Here is a 19,748-nt window from a genome sequence, read left to right as displayed (position 1 = left end):
CCTTCCTCTTAGTATTGCCTAGGGTGGTTTACAGATCACCGGCACCTCTGCAAGTAACATAGAAAATGAGATATATATCTAGAGAAATAACTTTATGGACCTACAAAACAGAGTATTTTTGAGATCCAGCAGACGCTCAGGCAAATCACTCACGCCTACAAACGCTTTCCACAGCGCGCTGTTCTCGAGCGGACTGTACGCCCCGAGGTGGGGGTTTTCAGCACGGGGACCTGCATCCAGCCTTGCCTTGCAAGAGCAGAAAATTACACGCAGTGGAAGCCAGAGGTCTCTCCCTTACAGGCATTGCGAAGTCTCACACATCAGGTCGATGAGAAAGAGATTTTTGTGTTACTGAGGCGATGACGAGTAACCGGCAAAAACGTGCAGGTCCTGTGTTCTTGTCTCGGGGAAACCAGCAGCAGCGATCTGTCCTTGCCGGGAAGTCGGTTGGTCTGAGAAGTGTTTTTCTAAGGCAGCAGGAAGCACAGGCAGCAGCTTCACAGAAAGGAACACGCTTTGCACTTGAAAACCCCGCTCTACAAAGCGGAGCCTGCTGTTCCACACATCTGGTCAGAGCTGGGCTCGGGTGCGTAACAGCAGCGTATCAAAAGTGGCATTTAGTGATTTTTTAATGAAAACCATCTTTCAGTAATGCATCGGGCATTGTAGGACTGGTTTTGTCCAATGTCTGTGCTAGGAGCACCGCAGGCTGCGGCATTATTGTGTGCTACCACGCTGCGGTGGGGTACGTGTAGCCCCCAGTCTCTGCCTTCGCACGGCTATTTCTGCAGCAGGGAAAGCAGTAACTCATGAGAGCAAAATCCAGAGCGTAACAACCCCGTAAGACATCAGTTGTGACAGTCCTTTGCCGGGAGAGTACAAATGATCCTCAAACCTGCCGACTTCATGGAAAGCTCTGGAATGACTTACAGCCTAATGTTATTGATGCTGGAGGCAGAAACTGTTTGGAGGGACCAGAAGAGCAGAAGAGGAAGGTGCTCCAGGAGAAGGAGCCTTACCCTGACCACGATTACTAGCAGTATGAGTAACACCACCATCCTCACCACAGGGAACGGGGTTCCTCTTGTTTGGAGAGACGGAGGCAGCTCTAAGTTAGATCCATTCGATTTTACTACTTCAATCAGTTTACCTTTTTGTCTTCTCTTGAACTTAGAAATATTGTCTCTTTTCCTTTTCACACATGCAATCTGATAACAAAACAGAAACAGTGAAAGCAAAGCTAAGCCAGGAACTGTTAACAGTATCCACGTGGTTGGAATGGCTTATTTATTCCTCCGTGCTAGCCTGCGGAGAGAGAAATAACAAAGGACTGTTATCCAGGTAGCTCAGGATTGTGACCCAGGCGGAGACACCTCCTTCTGGAGGAGTTTCGGGTGATACCAAGTGTCCTCTCAACTGCGTTTCTGTTCCATTATTTTTATCTAGTTCGTTAGGTATTATTCAGAAAAACCTGTTCACCATCCTCTCTCATGTTACCTGTCACCATATGTTATCGTTGGTTCCATCTCTACAGCAAACAAACTCTGCATTTAAATGAGCTACTGTAACATTTAAGCATCCATTTTTACCACCTTCTTTTTTGTTTTCCTTACAGGAAAGATCTTCCTACACCACTTGCTGTAATGCACTGCAGTTAAAACTTGTTGGAAACAGTAAACTCGGTGTTTAAGCTTTGGCTATTAGATAGGGAGTCCCCTAATACCATCACCTGTTGGAGTTGGTTTTCTTCTGGGTCAATCATATTATCGCTTACGATAATTCTAATAGGAAGAAAGGGAAATCTGTGTGTGATTCACTACTACGCATTATTCAGCACTTGGTAAACATCCAGCACACAGCTCTTTCTGAGCTTCTCAAGAGCGCTGCCATGAGGCACTGCAAATCAACATTTTGGGGATGAGAATTTCATTCATTCTGCCCGGCCCCGGTCATCCAAACACGCTTCGTGCAAGGCAGAGCAGCTTGAGAGCCGGAGCTTCCGAACCTGCCCAGCTGCTGGGTGTGTCCATTCGGGAACGATTTGTCTGCAATCGGTCTCCTCGGAGGAGAAAAGCCGTGCTGAGACCTACCCCTGCTCTGCACTGCCGTGCCAAGGTATCGGGCTCCCTCCGAACAAAGAGCTGGAGGAGACCCAGCCCCTTCGTAACTGCCATGTGACGGCTGTCAGGAATCCGGTGTTTTGGTTCCAGACTAGCAGGGGAGGGAGGCAGTGTCAGAGCGAGGGTGCTGAAAACGCGCAGGACATAAAGCAGCGTGTCCTGTTACCACCCTCGCCCGTCCAACACAGCTTCTTAATGACATCCTTAGGTCTGATGGGGACAGACCCCTCAGCGAGGGCCTGCTGGCATCAGGTGTGTCATTTTATAGAAAAAGCGGGTCAAATCTATTCTTGTGACTCACATCTTAAAATATACAGACTCAGTTATCGAGGGTTCGAGTTCCACCTTCTTTGCTGAGGAGCAAAGGACTGTCAGACAAATCCATACGGTTTTACTGGCTGAAAAATGCAAGCTCGTACTCACGTAAGTGCTAGTACCGCACCGTGGTAAACCCTGGGAAAAGCTGACATAAATACCGAGTAAATGTCTGGAAAATACTCTCTGACATGCTGTGTTACGTTAGCACGCATCACCCGAAACAGGCCTTCAGGCCGTGGTTCTTGCATCACATTACCAGGGTATAAAGACAGCTTTGTCCAAGCGAGCTTTCAAGCTAAAAAAAAAAAAAGCCCCTTTGGTGTTTCCCCTCCCATTAAAAAAAAAATAAAGAAAAAAAACCCAAATAGGATTAGTTGCATGAGTCAGGATTACTCTTAGAAAATCACATTCAGGGCATTTGTGTCTTAACAAGTCTGGGTGAAATCAGAAAACTAATGAATTCAGCAGTTTGACTACTGCTATTCCCCCCACGCCCCCCCACCCAGTCCCCCCGAAGGAAAAGCACTGTATAGGAAATGCTGTAGAGACACGCGCTGGCGTTAAGTCCCTGTGCTCAGCAGCTGCCACTCCGCTCGATGTGCACATGTATTCGGAGCCAGAGGGGGCGACTGAACTTGCACAAAGGGAAAGCTTCACCGGCTTTTGTATTTTCTTGCGTTGACACACACGTCCGTCGGCCCTGCGGAAAGCACTCCGAGCGCTTCTGGGCTCTTCTCATTACAGCAAGTATTAAAAAGGAAAAAAAAAAACCCACAAACCCACACTGTCAGACACAAGAAATGTTTGCCTCGGCCCAGCCTCAGCTTTCCGGCAGGAGCGGAGGGGATTAATGGCTGCTGGCAGGCTCTGTGGCTTAGCTGAAGCAAGTGCTTCGGGAAGACAGAGAGCTCCAGCAGGCTCGGAGACATAATTCACAGCAGATGCCTTTGCTCTGGGTTCTCTTTCTCTCCCCTGCTGCAATAATGATCCTGATTTATTAGTGAAGATACAGCAGCACCCTCTTCCCAAGCCGTGAGCCGTCTTTACAGCCTGCTGGGGTTCTTATTAATACACTTTTATCCCTCCCATTTCAGAAAGAGCAACACTATGAGGCGGAGGAGAAGCTGTTGCCTAGGGATCAGACCATGACATTGATACCCAGGCCATGCTGTTTGCCGAGCGTTATTAACCAAACCCGTCCAATTTCTTTGTGGATTATTTGCTTGTAAACAGGTTCATAGGGCGGCAGTATTAAGCCAGGCACGAAGGACACACAGCATCGCTGTTCCTCCGCTCGCAGCGGCAGCACGCACAATCAGTGCAGGTTTGCAACCTGCACGCTTTAAGGTGTGGCGGCTTTCAAATCCCAGGCTCATCATAAAGGTGGGAAATATTTTTCCCGAATCGGATTTGGATTTTAAATATTGGCTTTCCTAGCGCTGTTGCCTTTCTTCTTCCAACCTTCGGTGGGTCCCGGCCGGCCATGGCCTGCTGCCTGGGGCTGAAGCGTCGCGTGACATTCAGGACCAGCGCCAAACCCTGCCAGGCGGGCGGCTCGCTCGGCTCTCGGCACGCTGCGGCACGTACACCAACAGCACCCGGGTTCTGAATCGCGGTCTGTGCATCCAGCACTTCGCACGTACAGGATGAGCCTGTAACATAAATAACAGTACCCCGTCTCCCACTCGTTTGTGTAATCTCTGCCTCCACACAAGCACGCGGTTACACAGACTCCAAAGGAAAGCCCCGGTCGCTCAGGACTTGGACCTTGCTTTCTGACCCACCGGCTGCCTCAAATCCTGACGCACAGACCACTCGTCGGGACATGCAGACTGACACCCTCTTGTCTGATCTTGTTTATTTGCCGGGTGGGATCCCTGGGACGCCTCCGGTCTATCGCTGATCATCAGGCCCAGGCCAGTGAACAAGCCAAGCCTTCCGCATCGCGAAGTTACCGAAGGATAATCCAGAGCATCACCCAAAATGTCTGTTCCATCGGACAAATCCAGTTCTATATCCGCATACCCTGGTCTTAATGCAGGGAGGACCTTGGGCCAAGCTTAGGCTGGTGGAGCCTTTCTTGAGGAAAACAGGGTGGCAGCTGGCAAATGACAGGGGTATCAAGACTGAGAGCACCTGAGCTGAAAAGCGACTTGATCTCCACTTGCTGAAACTCCTTCCAGGCATGAACCACTCGGGATTCATTCATGTCACTGGGTAAGATTTTGGTTTCAGGTAAATTTAAGCTAATTGCGTCCTCTGGCAGTTTGTTTCTCTCACTAAGCTCAGGTTGTTAAAGGTCTGGAATGAAATTTAAGATACTGCTGTTGTAGACAGCTCGTTATGAGAAAACAAGGAGTACAAGCATGCCGAGCCATTTGACAGTTGGGGGAAGCAGGCACATTTTTACTAAATTATTAATTGTAATTACTAAATATACACACCGTCCGAAGCGCAGGGCATCGAAGACCCAGGCTTTTGTTCAAGAAAGGCCGCTTGGGTGGGACAGCGGGATGGAAGCCACGTAGCAAAACCCACCTGCGATGCAACATAACACACACCTGAAAGCTCTTTCTGGAGCAACTACAAAAGGCTTCGCAAGCTGCAAGTGTCCTGCTGACGTGCTGGGACCCAACCGCCCATGCAGGAATCTTGCTGCAACCCTCTATTTTTGTCACCTCAAGATTAGATTCCTACACTGCGTTCTTTGTGGGGACACACCTGGAAACTACCGGGGAGCAAAAGGAGATGTGCGGTCTCGCTTACCAAGCCTCGTGTCGCCGTCAGAAAACACCACGTAAGTGCTCTGGGCCCTGCGTTCGCTGCCAGCGGGCTCCAGGTGGAATTCAAGATGTTTGGTTTTCATCTACGAAGCACTGAGTTCTCTAGCAGCAGCGGGTGCCCTTTCCCTGTGCCAAAATGCTGCAGCTGAGAGCAGAGAGAGAGAAGTGAGTCTGGGGTATTGTTCGTGTGAGGAGGAGTGAACTGATGGCAGAGAATTCTTTGTGGAGCTGCCGCAGCCCTTGAATTCTTAGCCAAGTTGGCTGAAGTCAAGAGTTAATAGTGTCTTCCTGTGCTGAAATAGTCATCAGTATTTCATCGGTTGTAGGAAAGTACGGTGTAAAGGTGGGGAAAAAAGCGTTGCAACAGCTCTGTATGTATCTGCATGTATGGCACAGGCCTTTCGATGCTTCCAGAACTGATGCTGCCACCAGATAAATCACAGCTCCCTTTGCACTGTTGTTAAAGCTGAGCCAGAACCCTACCTCCGAGTCGTCGGTTGTCTCACATCCAAACTGTTCAGGGTGTAACCACGGTCTAGAGCACTTCCCAGCCTCCAAACAGCACTGAGCAGACCATGCAGTGGCTGACACATTGGGAGTCTGCCTGGATGCAAGCGAGCAGGTATGTAATCAGGCTCCGTAGCTCCAAATGTCTATTTAAAGACTCCACCCTCCTGTTCCTGTTCTAGGGCTTTTAGACTTTTTTGTACTTTCTCCTCCCCCACCCATTTCTCCCCGTCTACCATCCCCCATCTCTAAAGGCACGAAATTTTCTCTGCTGTCAAAGTCCCTTCTTTTCTCCGTGTGCTAAACCTTCATTATTGCATTATTCTCTGGCAACGCACTTGCCCGCAGGCCCACAGCTCTCCCTGCTATCCACATCACCCAGGCGCTACACAGCAGGCTATCCACACCACACCACGCTGGTCCTGATGCACCGTCCCGCTCGCTCCTGCACTCGGGGCACCCACCGCAAGCTGCGCGGTGCCGGCCAAACCCCCCGCCCCGCCTGGCCTCGGGCTCCCGCTGGCCCCCGGGGCGGTTTGAGCTCTCACTACGCAGTGTTTCAGCCCAGTGAGACGCACCCCGCATCGCGGGCCAGGCGCGATGCCGAGCCTCGGCGGTTCTGGTGCAGGGCCGGTGCAGGTATCGGCGGGGTCTCGGAGCAGTGGGCGATGTCGGGGAGCTCCGCGGCACCCCCGTGTCTATCGGCTCTCACAGCCTCGCTGTCCCTGCTGGCAGAAGGGGAGGCAGGAGGCATCTAGAGATTTGAGGGGATGGAAGGGAGGGAAGAAGAGGGAATGAGAGGGCAGGAACTGAACGCAGTGAAAGGCAGCAGCTTTCCTGTTCTCTCAGACTCAACTATTTAAAAAAGCAAGGGGGAGGCATTATGTTACCCCATGGCCAAACTCCTCCTCAAGCAGCAAGGCACCTGCTCCAGAGGGACGCCACCCCGGGACTAGTCCGAGAAGACAACCGCTGCCTACGCTAGCTGTGCTCAAAAGTATATTTTTAAACAAATTGCAGCAAACAATTGTTCATTCACAATATTTTTTTCACGTTATCAGGCAGGAGAAAATAAGCAGTCATCTGTCAAAGGGGAAGAAAAGCTGGTAAAAAACTGTCCCGTTAAACCAAATTGCCTGGATCTCCTCCCCGAAGCTGACAGCCCAGCAGTGTTGAGTCTCCTATCTGCCTATGCTTGGCTTGTTATTTAATTAAGACAGAGACAGGGATGACAATCTAATTACATTGAAATGTGAAGCTGGGCTTGGAACAGCAGCCCCCGTATATGACCCAGGAGATACTGGGGGAAGAAAGAGTTTCCAGGGTGGAAAGAGAGCTACTTTCATTTACTAACGGCTCTTCAAACAAGGGCCATCTTGGAACCTGCTGACGAGAGGCCCTGGCAGAGATACAGAGATACACCCAAGCCTTAAGGACGGTAGCTCAGGCAGTTTAACAGGGCTGTGTGTAAACGCCTCAGCTGACCACGAGCCAAGGAGAGAACCAAAGGTTTGACCTTCTTTGGTCCAGCGCCTGCCTAACTCACGACCTTGCTCCTGAGCAGATGGAGAGGAAGACACAACGCCTCCTAACTACCTTGTGGCTGAGAAGAGGTGCCTTTTTCTCCATGCTTATCATTATCCATCGATGCCTCAAAAACAATAAAGCCTTAAACAAAACACAGAGTTAAAGTAACATGCCCTTGTCCCTGAAACAGGGGCAGACGTAGAGCTCTGACCAGTCAGTGGTACGGCAGCAATCCTGCGACACCCCTCTTCTCCCGCCGTCCTCCCTTCCACATTTAGACCACCGTTACTCCTGATGGAAGTGCAAGAACAATGAAAGCCTGCCGGGAGCCTTCTGCATAGTCCAATTAAATGCAGCTGCTCCAAAATACCAGTCCACCTTACGGCCGCCGTGTTAGCTTCCCTACCTCGCGGCTTCCCTGCTGCTCGCAGAAAACGGGACGGAGAAGATCCCTCAGCCAGCCCTTAGGTGGGCAGTGCTCACGCTGCCCAAGTGCCCCTCACCGTCGGAACCCCGCTGCGCACCTCCTGTCCTGCCCGTGTTATCCCTCTCCTCAATTCGAGTGCCACACAAGTTTTCTGCCTGACTCCAGGTTAGTTAAGGGGAGACAGCTACTTCGGATGAGTGCTGGTGCTGCCAAGAGCTGACAAGAAGAAACACGATCTGTGCGCTCCTGGACTGAAGCGAGACAAAGACAGCTAAGGCTCAGCATGCTGGAAGTTACGTTTAAAAATAAGAAATGAAAGCAAAGCCTTCCCTGTCAGCGTTTACAGTGCTTCAGGAGAACCAAATGTTTCCTGGGGCAGCTGGAAACGAACGGGTATTCCTTGCAGCAGTACTCGCATGTCAGCGCGAGGCAGCCCTGTAAGTGGCTCTTGGTGTTATCTCTGGCGACGTCAAGGACTGAGGGACTTCCGCAGCTTAAAAGTCACTTTCTGGCTCTTCACAGCATCAGATTTCTCGCCAGCTCGGGGCTGAGGTACACTGCGAAGAGATCACACAAGGAAGTTTGATTTCCTGAAGCTATTGGTGAACCTGCCCCGTTGATTAACAGAGCTGCAATATCCCAGAGTGGGATGTTTGGTTCAGTTTTCCTGAATTACATCCCCCCCGTTTGTTTTTTTTTTTTAAAAAGGAAAAAACTAAGCTGAACACCACTCCAGCTCCATTTCGAGTTTGTCTATCCCAGACTGACAATCCTCTTACCATTTAGTGTCATCCCAAGGAAAGGATTTGACACATTCTATATAGGAAATATATTTTTACGGCCAGGTAATGAGCTGATAGCTGTTTGTCCCCTCGAGCAGCCAGGCAAGCATTCGTGGCTCTGAGGAACCTTCTTCTCGATTCCAGTCACAGGCACGCTAGACTGGAGCCTGCAGATGAAACCAAAACACTCTCCATCTACGTCGAAACATGTTTTCAGCTTCTGATGGAGACGGAAAGGTGCTGGGCCGTACTCAGCTAGATGTATGACTACGGAGCCGCTCTGGGCCAGCAGCTACAGAGGGCATTAGGGGGAGGACTGCAACCAAATTAATCTTTCCAAGGAATTAGCTTACCATTTTCTAATCAAAACCAGATTCAACCCTGTGGGTTTGGAAAGCGCCACACTAACACGTTTCTCACCACTCTACCCGTGAATAATTTCTAACCTACCGAGGAGGTGGAGGGTTTCACCCTGTTCGGAAGCAGCACCGTGGCAGAACAAGCAGCGGGTTATCGCAGCGGTGACCTGCACGCAGCGCCTGGACCTTCCCCCCGTTGCAGAGGATCCAGCCTATCCAGAGGCGGCGGAGCAGAATGGGGAAAAATAAGTAGATAAAGAAGTGACATGAGAACCATCGCAGGTCGGATACAGGTTCGGAAGGCAGGCAGGATCCAGGTCAGATACATTGCTATCTGGGGCAGGGCTCAGGGACTCTCTGTAGCGATGCCAAGAGCACCGCTACTTTGAGCAGGAGACCTACGACCTAAGTTTTGGAGGTTTAGATACAAAACCATGCAGGATGTACGCGCTGTCACCACAGATGCACAACCACCTGCTCCTAATTAGCCAATGTATTAACCTACCTGTCCCATGCAGCGCCAGATACACGGGATCATGCAAAAGCCTCATCTTGCAGTCCTCTATACTCTTTCCCCCATGTGGAAAAAAGATTGTGCAGGGCTGGCACCATCTTACAGGCGAGCTTTGAGATGTCATTGCTGCTGAAATACTCTGGAACCAGGGGGTGGAAGGCACCACACACCCCCTAGCGCCCCGGGGAGGCTGAGCTGTCCTGGCCCTGCTCCGAAAAGCTAGAAGCTGGATGGAGAGAGGGATGCCCTGTTATTTTTTTTAATAGCCCTGAAATCCCCTCCTGACCTAGCTCTGAGAATGTCTCTGTTCGGAAGGCTTGCATGACCTCTGCTTTCTTCCTAGGGGTTGGAGAGGGAGGGCTGGGTTTCAAAGAAATGTGCCTTGCAAAAGGCGTTCGGTTATTCCAAGGTTATACCGGGATAATTTCCAATGATCTTTAACCTTTCCAGACCAACGGATTTACATCTGTTTACACCAGCAATAAATTTTGATCTTGGCATCTGGTTTGGCAAATTGGGAGTCTGAAATCAGAACGACTCCAACGAATAACAAAACGGTTGTCGATGCAGTTTGCTGTTACAGCCTCACCACTTAAGCCAGCGGAGCCTCAGTGCTCTCTGCAAACTATCTTCCACGGTGGAGTAAAAGTGAATTAAGGGGAGGCAGTTTCCGTCTCGGCTAAGGACAGCAAATGGCCAAAATGCCCGTTCCTAGTACATAAAAGCTGCAATTACAAGCTCATTATTTAAGCAGTGTACTTCTGATGCTTAATCTGCCTGGGTTCATTCAGCCGCTTTCAGAGCTCTTTCTGAAAGGATCCTCAAAAACTCAGCAGGTCTGAGTCATTTTGAACATTTTATTCTACATTTCTCAGAACAGATTTAAATAAATCACTTTATAACCTCTGTATTTTAATAATTGTAAAACCTGCAGGGGAAGAAGTAAAACCACTTTCCACTTAACATGAGTTTACCAACATCATCCATAATGTTTAAAAAACCCCACACAAACACTCTCCCCCTTGATTTTAAGAACAATTTACATCTTTTAACTTCTTTTTCCTCTGATTTAGCAGGGCAATGATATGGAGATGCCATTTGCAGAAGTACTGCAGCAGCAACATTATTTTCTGTGGTCTTTATGAGCTAATGGCTTGAGGCTCTGAAGCAATTTTTATGTCGGGCAAGATGGAGCCTGGCTTCCACGCAGACAAAACCACAATTTCTTTCAGCAGATTAAGCAGCTCGTACCTGCTAGTGATATATTAACCGCTGTATTTATTTTCTTACAGGAACTTTGTTTCATTGTATTACAGTTAGTGCTCTTGTGGTCAGTGAAACCTGCCATACTTAACCCTCCTGCTAGGTTCTTTCTGCTCTCCATTTTCCTGCCAGGCAATTTAGTTCTTCCTTAGTCAATAAATTGCTATGGAATTAAATTAGTATTGCTGTAGAAATTAGTCAGAGGGTACAGGCAATGTTATACGGGGCCCGGTTAAAATATTCTCCTGAACAGAGCACAACAGCTATATTCAACTAAATAAAAGGTCATACATCAGTTCTTCTCAATCTCTTCGGGCCAAATTCTCTTACCTGAGCATAAAACTAGAACGAGGCTGCTGATTACGCTGAAATCCCTCCACGTTTAACGAAGCAGAGAGCAGAATCTGGCCGTTAGCCTTTCTCCAAGAATTCGCATTTACGTTCGTCTCGTACCGTTCATTCCGAGATCCGGTGGGACCTGCCCAAGCCTTGCCAGCTGGCTCGCAAAATGCCTCTAGAACATAACAGAACAGCCACGTCATTTCTAGAAACTGCACGCCTTTTCCTTCTTTGCTAGCGGGACAGCACTGCCCCGACGGCTGCCGCGACAGGGTTTTCTCTGTCACAGCCCCGCGCCTGGCTGGCGATGAACGAAGGCGTGATGTTAAACAACCGAATGCGCCCGTCCCCGGGAGGACGCCGGGCTTGAAACAGAGGCGGTGGGAGAGGAAGGGGCACAAAAAGCGGTGCCTCCTTTCACCGGGGCTGCAATGCGGCCGGGCTGCCGCCCCTCCTAACAACCACCTTTTAGCTTGTGCTGCAACGTGGAGGTCTCTCCTGCTCCCTCACCTGCACGCTGATGGACTTACTGGTCTTCTACATTCTTCTGGAACTCTTTTATGAACAGGGATGAACTCTGAAGGGACCCACAGGCCCGGCCAAAAGAGATTACTGCAGTTTTGCTGTTTCCATGGCACTGTAACAAGGGGAACAGAGAGTTAAGATTTAACCGGGCGAGAACAGACTTCTCATACCTCAGTGCCTTACTCACCCGAGAGCGACCATGCTGTAACTTGCCCCCCACGGCCACCTCGCACCGGGATCTCAAATCTAGCCGTTCTTGTGCGCTCCTGAAACGGAGATTCACTCGTTTAACATGTAGAAACCGTGATAAATTTCTACAGTCTGTTTTAGCTTTGTTCGCCGGAAAAGCAAAACCTCAAATCGTTTCACAGGGCGATGAAAATCATCCCTGGATGAGACGCAAATGAGGGATTGAGGACTGTAATATAACTGCAGGGAACCGCTTGGAACGTACTGGGAAGCAGGTTCCCCGTCGGCGTTCTGAGCACGCTGCAATACCTGCTTGCTTCTGTTGAACAGTGATGCCCTGCGGACCTTACACCTTACTCCACACAACCGCCATCGCATACGGCCATACCGAGCAACCTAGTCAGAAAAAAGTGGGTTTGAGGCGTATTTATCGTCTCTCTTTTTGCTTCTTTCCGTTCTGTTTCTCCACAATAATCAGATAATAATGGTAAAATGTGCGTGACTATGTCTGAGAGGAAAGAAAAAAGAGGAGTGTGCATTCTATTTCTCCATTTTTCCTAAAAAGGGATGTCTGCGTCTGTTTGTCTGTTTGTCCCTTGCAAGCAACCCTAAAATGCATTTAGAGAGAAGCAAGTAAAAGGGGAGGCTATAAAGAGCTTCAGTTTCAAACATACGAAACGGTAAACTGGAAAAAATAACGATTTGCCAAAAGATAATTAAGATACAGTACCCTCTGTCAGGAAAAAAAAATAAAAAAAGATGAGTAGGATGCAGTAAAAATATCACGAGATGGTTCCAGAACAGTATTCTTTCTGTTCCCTCCTAATTACGGGGACGAAGACTCCTTGAGAGAAATCAGCACTGCATTCAGATCAAAAACAACAGCTGCCACCTTCTGTAACGTAGCCGTTAAATTAACAACTGCGCAGGGCAGGGGTGCCAAGGAGCCCCGAAGCACACGCTGGGGCTCGCCTTGTGTTGCAGCGGCAAGCAGCGAAGCTGAGCCGGACGTCGAGCGGGGCTGCTCCGTCGGCACAGGGCAGCACCGAGCCCGCTGTCAGACCGCGCGCTGCTTCTCGCTGCCTGCTCCGCCCGGCACGCGACGGCTGGCCACGGTCTCCAGAGAAACAGCCGGTCTTTGGGGACCCGGAGGGAAGATCGTCGTGCATCACCGGTGGCTTTAGTAACGGTCGTACCTAGGATGTGCCGAGGAATATTCCTCCTTCTTCACTGCCTTTGTTGCTCAGCAGTAAAACACGAGTTCGTATCACCACCTCGTTTCGTCTGATCGCACACCGACGTATTGGTTTCGCTTCCCTTGGTATTTAGAGTTTGCCTTACTTCTTGGCTTTTCAGGTGCTGGTCCAGTATGGCCTTGTTCAGTTCATGTTTTCCAAATAAATAAGGGAATATTTTAACCTTTCCGTTCCCTTTCAACCCATTTTTGTCCACCAAAATAAAGTGAAGCCTGGCCTACTTCCAGTATGATCTTTAATCAGTGAGTTGACCTGTACCCTGCAGAAAAAAAAAGCCAATTAAACATGATAGGTATGTTAAGCACAGCCTTCAGGACAAAACTCATGGTTGAAGGTTATTTCATGGCACATTTTCTTGGCTTCAGAAGAGCTACATTTACCTCGATAACTTTAACCTTCCACCTAAGTAAAGAACAAACTGAAATCCTTTCCTCTGGTTTGATTTATTGGGTCGTTTTCAGTCTGGTGTATTGAAAGGTACAGGATTTTGTGAGTGCAGAGTAGCTTCAGGACAGGAGATCACGGCAGACCAAGCCCCTTTTTAGCTTTGCATCTTCACGCCAGCAGAATTCTCATCGGTAACAGGCCCCTAAATAAGGTGTCAGAGACCAATTTGTTTGCAGCTCTGCTGAGCAAGAGCACCAAGAGAGCTGCAAAGGTGGGTTTTTCCATTTCCAAAGGACTTCATACCCATAGAAACAAACCTCTCAGCTCCTCCAGTATCCTTTAGTCACTCTTTCACTGTGAAGCCAGACAAGCCTGACCTCTTCTGGTTTAATTCTTGCTGTCGGCGATACACATAATGACGCACAGTTTAAAACAGTGATACTGGAATATTTAGGTCTTTGGAAAATAAGCTTAACGTTAAAGAAGCGTTTCACAATATGCCACAGACAGTGGTTTCTGAAACCTTTCAAAAACATGTGCCCCCCTCTGAATTAAGGGGACCCCTGGAGGTTGAATTAGCGAAAGGGAACCCAAAAGCAGCAAGGAAAATAAACAACCAGCATTTCACCTTTCAGTCCGAGAGACGGAGATACACAAGATACGCACAAATATGGCGCAGCAGCAGCAGATGCCTCTGCTCGGCTCAGCGAGCATCCCAGCGAAGAAAACCTGTACAGAAGGAAACATTTTGGCCATCTCTATTTTTAGGCTGGGGCGTTTATCGATGCCAGTTAAACCTCATCCTAAAGGTGACTGACCGAGGCTGAAACAGACCAAAGCCTACTGCTGGCTTGCGCTGGCAGTCCTGTGCTCTCAACAGATTAACATTTCTGAGAAACGGTAATCCTGCTCTCTCCTAATTTCTGAGTTCTCGGCTTTAAAATATTAGCGTCTCTTTTAAACTCCCTGCACAGACCTCGCTACTGACTTGTAAATGACTTTAATCTGACAGGTTATTCTGTTGGGTGTAACTAGTTAAACTCATTCTTAGGTTTATTTACTTCAGAAAACAAAATCTGGCCTGTACCTGGTTTTACTTGTTTCCAGAAACCAAACCAGACCAGTGCTCCCTATTGCTTTTGGGAACTTTGCTCCCACCCAACACGTTCCCTGGCCACCAAATGACAAAAAAATAATGCCGATCCTGGCAACATTTGCTGCGGTGATAAATACGTGCTACCCTACCACCACTGCTAAGGAGCCTAATACTTTTCCTCCCCAACAACTATACAGAGTGCTTTGGCTCTCTAAAACACTGATGCTCTCTCTGATACGCTAAATGTGTTCTAAATAACACTGGGGTGTTAGTGTGTCATCCTTAAGCGCTGCCAGATTTGATTCCCTTAAGAAAGGGTGCTTAATCCCTCCAACATTTGTACCTTTTCTTGGTGCTAACTTTTAGAGCTCCTGAATAATTTTACTGACGTTTAGCTTAAATTTTTGCCGCCTTAGCTTCAGGTCATCATTTTCTGTCCTATCACCATATGAAATGGATTATAGTATCCCACAGGAAAGGAATTAACAAAGTAAGGGATATATTCTAGGTTACCTTGAAGACAGCTAGAGCCTCCAGTTATGCCTCCTCAGAGAAGTCCCTGTCCTAAATTACCTAAGTGTAGTTGTCTCAGTCTTTCTATTGCTGAAGTCTTTATTCCAATGCCCTCAAAGGCAGAACCTGCCCAACAAGTGGCGTGGTTTATTAGTGATCACCAGTGATTACATTACTTTTAATAGTACAAAAGAGCGCTAATTTTCTCTCAAGTGTTCCATGTTCTCTAACCTAAAGTCACATCCTTGGGCTTCAAAAGAAAGTTGGGGCTGCTTACACTGTTGGAGAGCAAATTGTCCTAAGGATTGAAGCTAAGGCTCTCTTAGGCATCTCCATGAACACCAGCTTTTAAGCAGCACGCTCAGAGCAGCCAGGAAGAGCAGAGGATGTCTTTTACAAGACAGATGATCCAATCAAGAGAAGCTAATCTGAGCCTGATGCTACGAGTCCTTGTAGAAAGGACAGAGAGCAACTAATCCAAGGAGAGACACTGCAAAGAAGCCAACTGATTTATTTGTCTCAGAGCTCGTACTGTAGGGATACATACTTCAGAGCTGTATCTTCCAGTAAAGAAAGAAAAGTATGAAAGGCCGAGCTAATCAAATCGGCAATGGAAATAAAAGCAGAGTAAACAACCTCACAGAATGTATAAGGCTTCTGAAAAGAGTTACAAATTAAGTGGCCTCATCGCTGTTCTCCAGAAAACCGGCTGGTTTTAGCAGAAGGATGGCAAGAAGCGGGCCTTAAAGAAGCCCTAATCCTGAGAAAATGAATTGAGCTCCAACTCAAACAGATAAACTGGATGAAAATGAATGAGAAAGAAGTTACAGACTCTTTACTTGTATCAGATGATATGGGAATTTCATACATTTTTTTACCCTAAGGAAAAATTAGCCACCTCATTTGAATATATCAACAAAATCATCTGTTACAGGCAGGGTGACATCCACTTTATTGGGGCTGAAGAAGTTGAAAAACTTCCTAATAGCTTCAAGGTGAGATTAAGACTATCCGTATACCCCTCAGGTTTGTATCTGATGCAATAGTGGCAGTGAAGTCCCACAGAGGATTCACTGATGCTCCATAGAGCCCCACCCCTGTACGTGAAGGACTTCAGAGTCAGTCGTCTCTGGTCGTGTGCTGATGCAGAATCCTGGCGTGCAGCCCCGGATCAGGCCCACCAGGTCCAGAGACGTGCAGGGCATTGCTGACGGGCTACACAGCTGTGCTGGTTTTGGCTGGGACGGAGTTAATTCTCTTCACGGTAGCTGGTACGGGGCTGTGGTCTGGAGTTGTGCTGGAAACAGTGCTGATAACCCAGGGACGGCTTCGTCCCTGCTGAGCAGGGCTTGCACAGAGGCAGGGCCTTTCCCACCCTTCACCCACCCCACCGGCGAGGGGCTGGGGGGGCACAAGGGGCTGGGGGGGACACGGCCAGGACAGTGACCCCAGCTGCCCCCAGGGCTGCCCCACACCACACGGCGTCATGCTCAGCACACGGAGCTGGGGGAGGAGGGGGAAGGGGGACGCTGGCAGGGATGGCGTTTGCCTTCCCCCGTCACCGCTAGGCGTGATGGAGCCCTGCTCTCCTGGGGGTGGCTGAGCCCTGCCTGCCCACGGGAAGGGGGGAATGAGTTCCCTGGTTTGCTGCGCTTGTGGGCGGCTTTTGCTTTGCCTGTTAAACTGTCATTACCTCAACCCACGAGTTTCCTCACCTTTACCCTTCTGATCCTCTCCCCCACCCCACCAGGGGAGTGAGCGAGCGGCTGCGTGGGGCTGAGCTGCCGGCTGGGGTTAAACGACGACAACAGCCCATCTCAAGTTGGTGATCAAGACTAAAGCAAGAACTCCAAAATTGCCTTCCGATGCCACTTAGGGCCCCTCTGCAGCCAGTGGGGAGAGGACGGTGCCTCCCTTCGACACCCGGGATCCCTCGGTGGTGGTAGCCAGTTCTGTCCACAGACTAGAGAGGGAATTCCTTCTTACGACAGTTCTGATGCCTAAATCAAGTGCCTCAGTCGAGTTGTCTGAATCTTGGCATATGAGGTCAGGAGATGACAGCCTGTACTTTCATGGGCAGAAAGGTGAGGGGGTTTCAGAAGCAGGCTGTCGCAGAGCGAGCAGAGCAGGCTCTCGGAGGGATTAATTGTCATAACTCCACTGAAGCCACTGGAATGATGGCAACTGACAATTTGCCTCACAGAGAACATCTGTAGTTATATGAACAGGATAAAAGATCTGCATAAATGTGGCCCGTGTCAGACACTTGCCCATGGCTGGAAGCTTTCTCTTTAGGCAGGTACCTCTGTAACTGTTCTCTGCAAGAGTCCTTAGAAAGCAGGTGGCTACTCTGAGACTGGAGAAAGGATGAGATGAGGCTCTTGCTACAACCCCCCGCAGCAACTCCCACCTTCCTACAGCCAAAGCTATCCAAAGAAAACAGAACCGTAGGATTTCACACCCTGTGCGCAGCTTCTGGTGCCGCCTGCCAGCCCCACCGTTTACACGACCATGCAAAACTGGCCAGCAAGTTCACCTTCCAGCCAGCAGAAGGGCTACGGTTTTGCAGTGCTCTCCCTCTTTAATTCTGTGAATGGAATAGGAAAATATGAAATCCCTTTTTAGAACTGAGAAATCAGAAGAAAATTACTGCCATCGATTCCAGCAAACGCAAGATTTACCCTTAGAAGTGCTATAAAAGCATGCTAGGTCTTTGTCCTTATGCTGCATTTGATGTTTAATTACCTAATGTGGGGTCTCTTATTAAGAAAGCAGGGCATCCTTTGATAGCATGTTTACGAAGTATTTGGTTTATGGCACAAAGTTAATAAAAATCTGTAACGGTTCATGTGAGAACGGTGACAGACAGTGATTACTATTAAAATCAGTACAATTGCTACTAAGACTAACAACCAAATGCTGGTTGGAATCAAAAGAAACCAATGAACTGTTATAAGATACTGCTTAAGGGAACACAGGCAATATCTACCTATGCCTTCTACACACACGCCAGCCTGACAGTAGGTGCTCTTGTCCCATATGCCTGTGGACTGGTAACGTTCATATTATTATTCTGTGTGTCTGTAACTCTCCTGCCACTTCCAAAATAGACCCATTTCATTTTTTGCACCGATGGGAGCTTCCAGCTCCTTCTTCCTCATTAGAATGAAACATAACCCTCCCATGTTCCTTGCTGTGGTGCCCAAACCTAGCTACAACACAGAGATACACTTGCACGTTAAAACAAAACACACAGAACAATAAGAAACAACCTTCAAACAGGTACCAACACGGATGGGTTTGGTCACGAAGGCTCCGCAGCTATTGAGCAGATCCAGGTCCTTCCAGCCAAGCAGCCTTATAACCGATAGAGCCTGTGGTGCCCGCAGGGCCCTGGCACAGCTCTGGGGGTTATTTATAAATTCAGTAGCCGCATCTAAGCATTTACCTTTGAACGTGTGCAAAGAATTTTCCCACTTATTGTAGCTACATCCAAACTGTATCGGGGAAGAAGAACGAAAAGAAATGGTGTAAGCCGAGATCTGGGGATCAGGATATCCAAGTTCCAAACCCAAACTGGACACAGACCTTACCACATCCTTGGGGGGAAGAAAACATCTGGAGGAACTTCAAACCTTCACAAATAGATGCTTGTCAGGGCTTTTCTAACACCGCTCACAGCTCCTATCCCTGAGCAACTCTCACTCCCACAGACTCCAGATCACAAGAGTGCCCAGATGAAATAACCATTTTAAATTTTTTTTTTTACCTCTTTGCCTTGAATTTGCATCTAAGAAAAAGCTCTGTGCAACTTTCTTAGGGGTATCACTCCCTGCACTTCAGCCCTTTTGTGGCAGCTCTGGAAGAGGCATCGCCAAGCTGGTATTTCTCAGCTCCTACGGAAAGCACAAATAGTCACAGGGGCGCTCGTAGAAATAGGTCTCCAAAAAACAACAGGCATAAAGAACAGACTGAAATTTGGCTCTAGACAGACATATAGTAAAACAAGGACTGGTGAGATGAAAGGACAAAACGATGAGTGAAACAGAATCTCCAGGGCCTTGTCCTCCTTTTATTTCTGAAATACCAAGACATACCAGACACCAAAGTTACACCGATACAAAAAAACCCCCGAGTTTTTGTTTTCTTTGCGATTAGATGAGTCAAGCCAGGGGATGAGTTGTGTACAAGAAATGTACAGTTCCGTCTGAAATACCCCATTTCCTTGCCTTTGAACCAGACTGCAAGGTATTAATTTAAGGAAAACAAAACAAAACAAAACAGGCAGTATCACCCCAAATCACCAACTTCTGTTTATTAAAACAAAAAACGTTCAGCATCCAGGGACTGTAATGAGAACAAGAGGTTTATTAGCAAGCCTATTTTCTACTCAACAGCCTAACTAGTTTCCTGCTGTGCTGTTTCGCTAATAGGCCCGTGGATTAAATGCAAAGTTTCCTCTACTAAATGAGGCTTCAGACTAATGCTGGAAGAGACGGTGTATTTCAATGAAGGGAAAGTTTAAAACAAAAAAAAGTTGTTGCTTAAGCCCTTTGCTGCCCTCTGCTCCCCCTGGAGAATTCAGAGCCAGAGGCAAAGACACAGAGAAACAGACTAAATCGCTGGAGACCGAACTGGAATTTTCTCTGCGTCTCTTGAAGACTGACACGGACAAAGCGGTGGCACGAGGGGCACCCGAGAGGCCAACAGCGCTGTAAGTGCTGCAGCAAGTGCTATTAACTCCTTCCTCCTCCTGTTACCGACGTAGCTCTGCCAGCCTTTTCCGGCATTTACCATGCCCAATATCTCATTTGCTGCCACAGACACTTGGCTCCTGCTCTTC

At 48.4% G+C, this 19,748-nt stretch overlaps 1 long non-coding RNA gene across 2 annotated transcripts; it reads right to left on the bottom strand.

Moving 5' to 3' along the window:
- Positions 1-73: 73 nt before the first annotated feature.
- Positions 74-18,668, bottom strand: LOC135315392 (uncharacterized). 2 transcript variants are annotated; one of them, XR_010374857.1, is made up of 11 exons: positions 18,354-18,668; positions 11,652-17,492; positions 11,450-11,576; positions 10,931-11,114; positions 8,915-9,035; positions 8,027-8,239; positions 6,307-7,933; positions 5,705-5,825; positions 5,205-5,366; positions 4,883-4,976; positions 74-4,739 (listed from the first exon to the last, which is right to left on the bottom strand). It is a non-coding gene; the product is annotated as an uncharacterized LOC135315392 (long non-coding RNA). The 2 variants fall into 2 exon arrangements; XR_010374856.1 differs by having other exon boundaries at positions 11,652-18,664.
- Positions 18,669-19,748: the final 1,080 nt, after the last annotated feature.

This window comes from Phalacrocorax carbo, chromosome 11 (assembly GCF_963921805.1).
Source record: "Phalacrocorax carbo chromosome 11, bPhaCar2.1, whole genome shotgun sequence".
NCBI classification, from domain to species: domain Eukaryota; kingdom Metazoa; phylum Chordata; class Aves; order Suliformes; family Phalacrocoracidae; genus Phalacrocorax; species Phalacrocorax carbo.
Note: the sequence above shows the minus strand (reverse complement) of the source record. Positions and strands in the feature narration are given on the sequence as shown.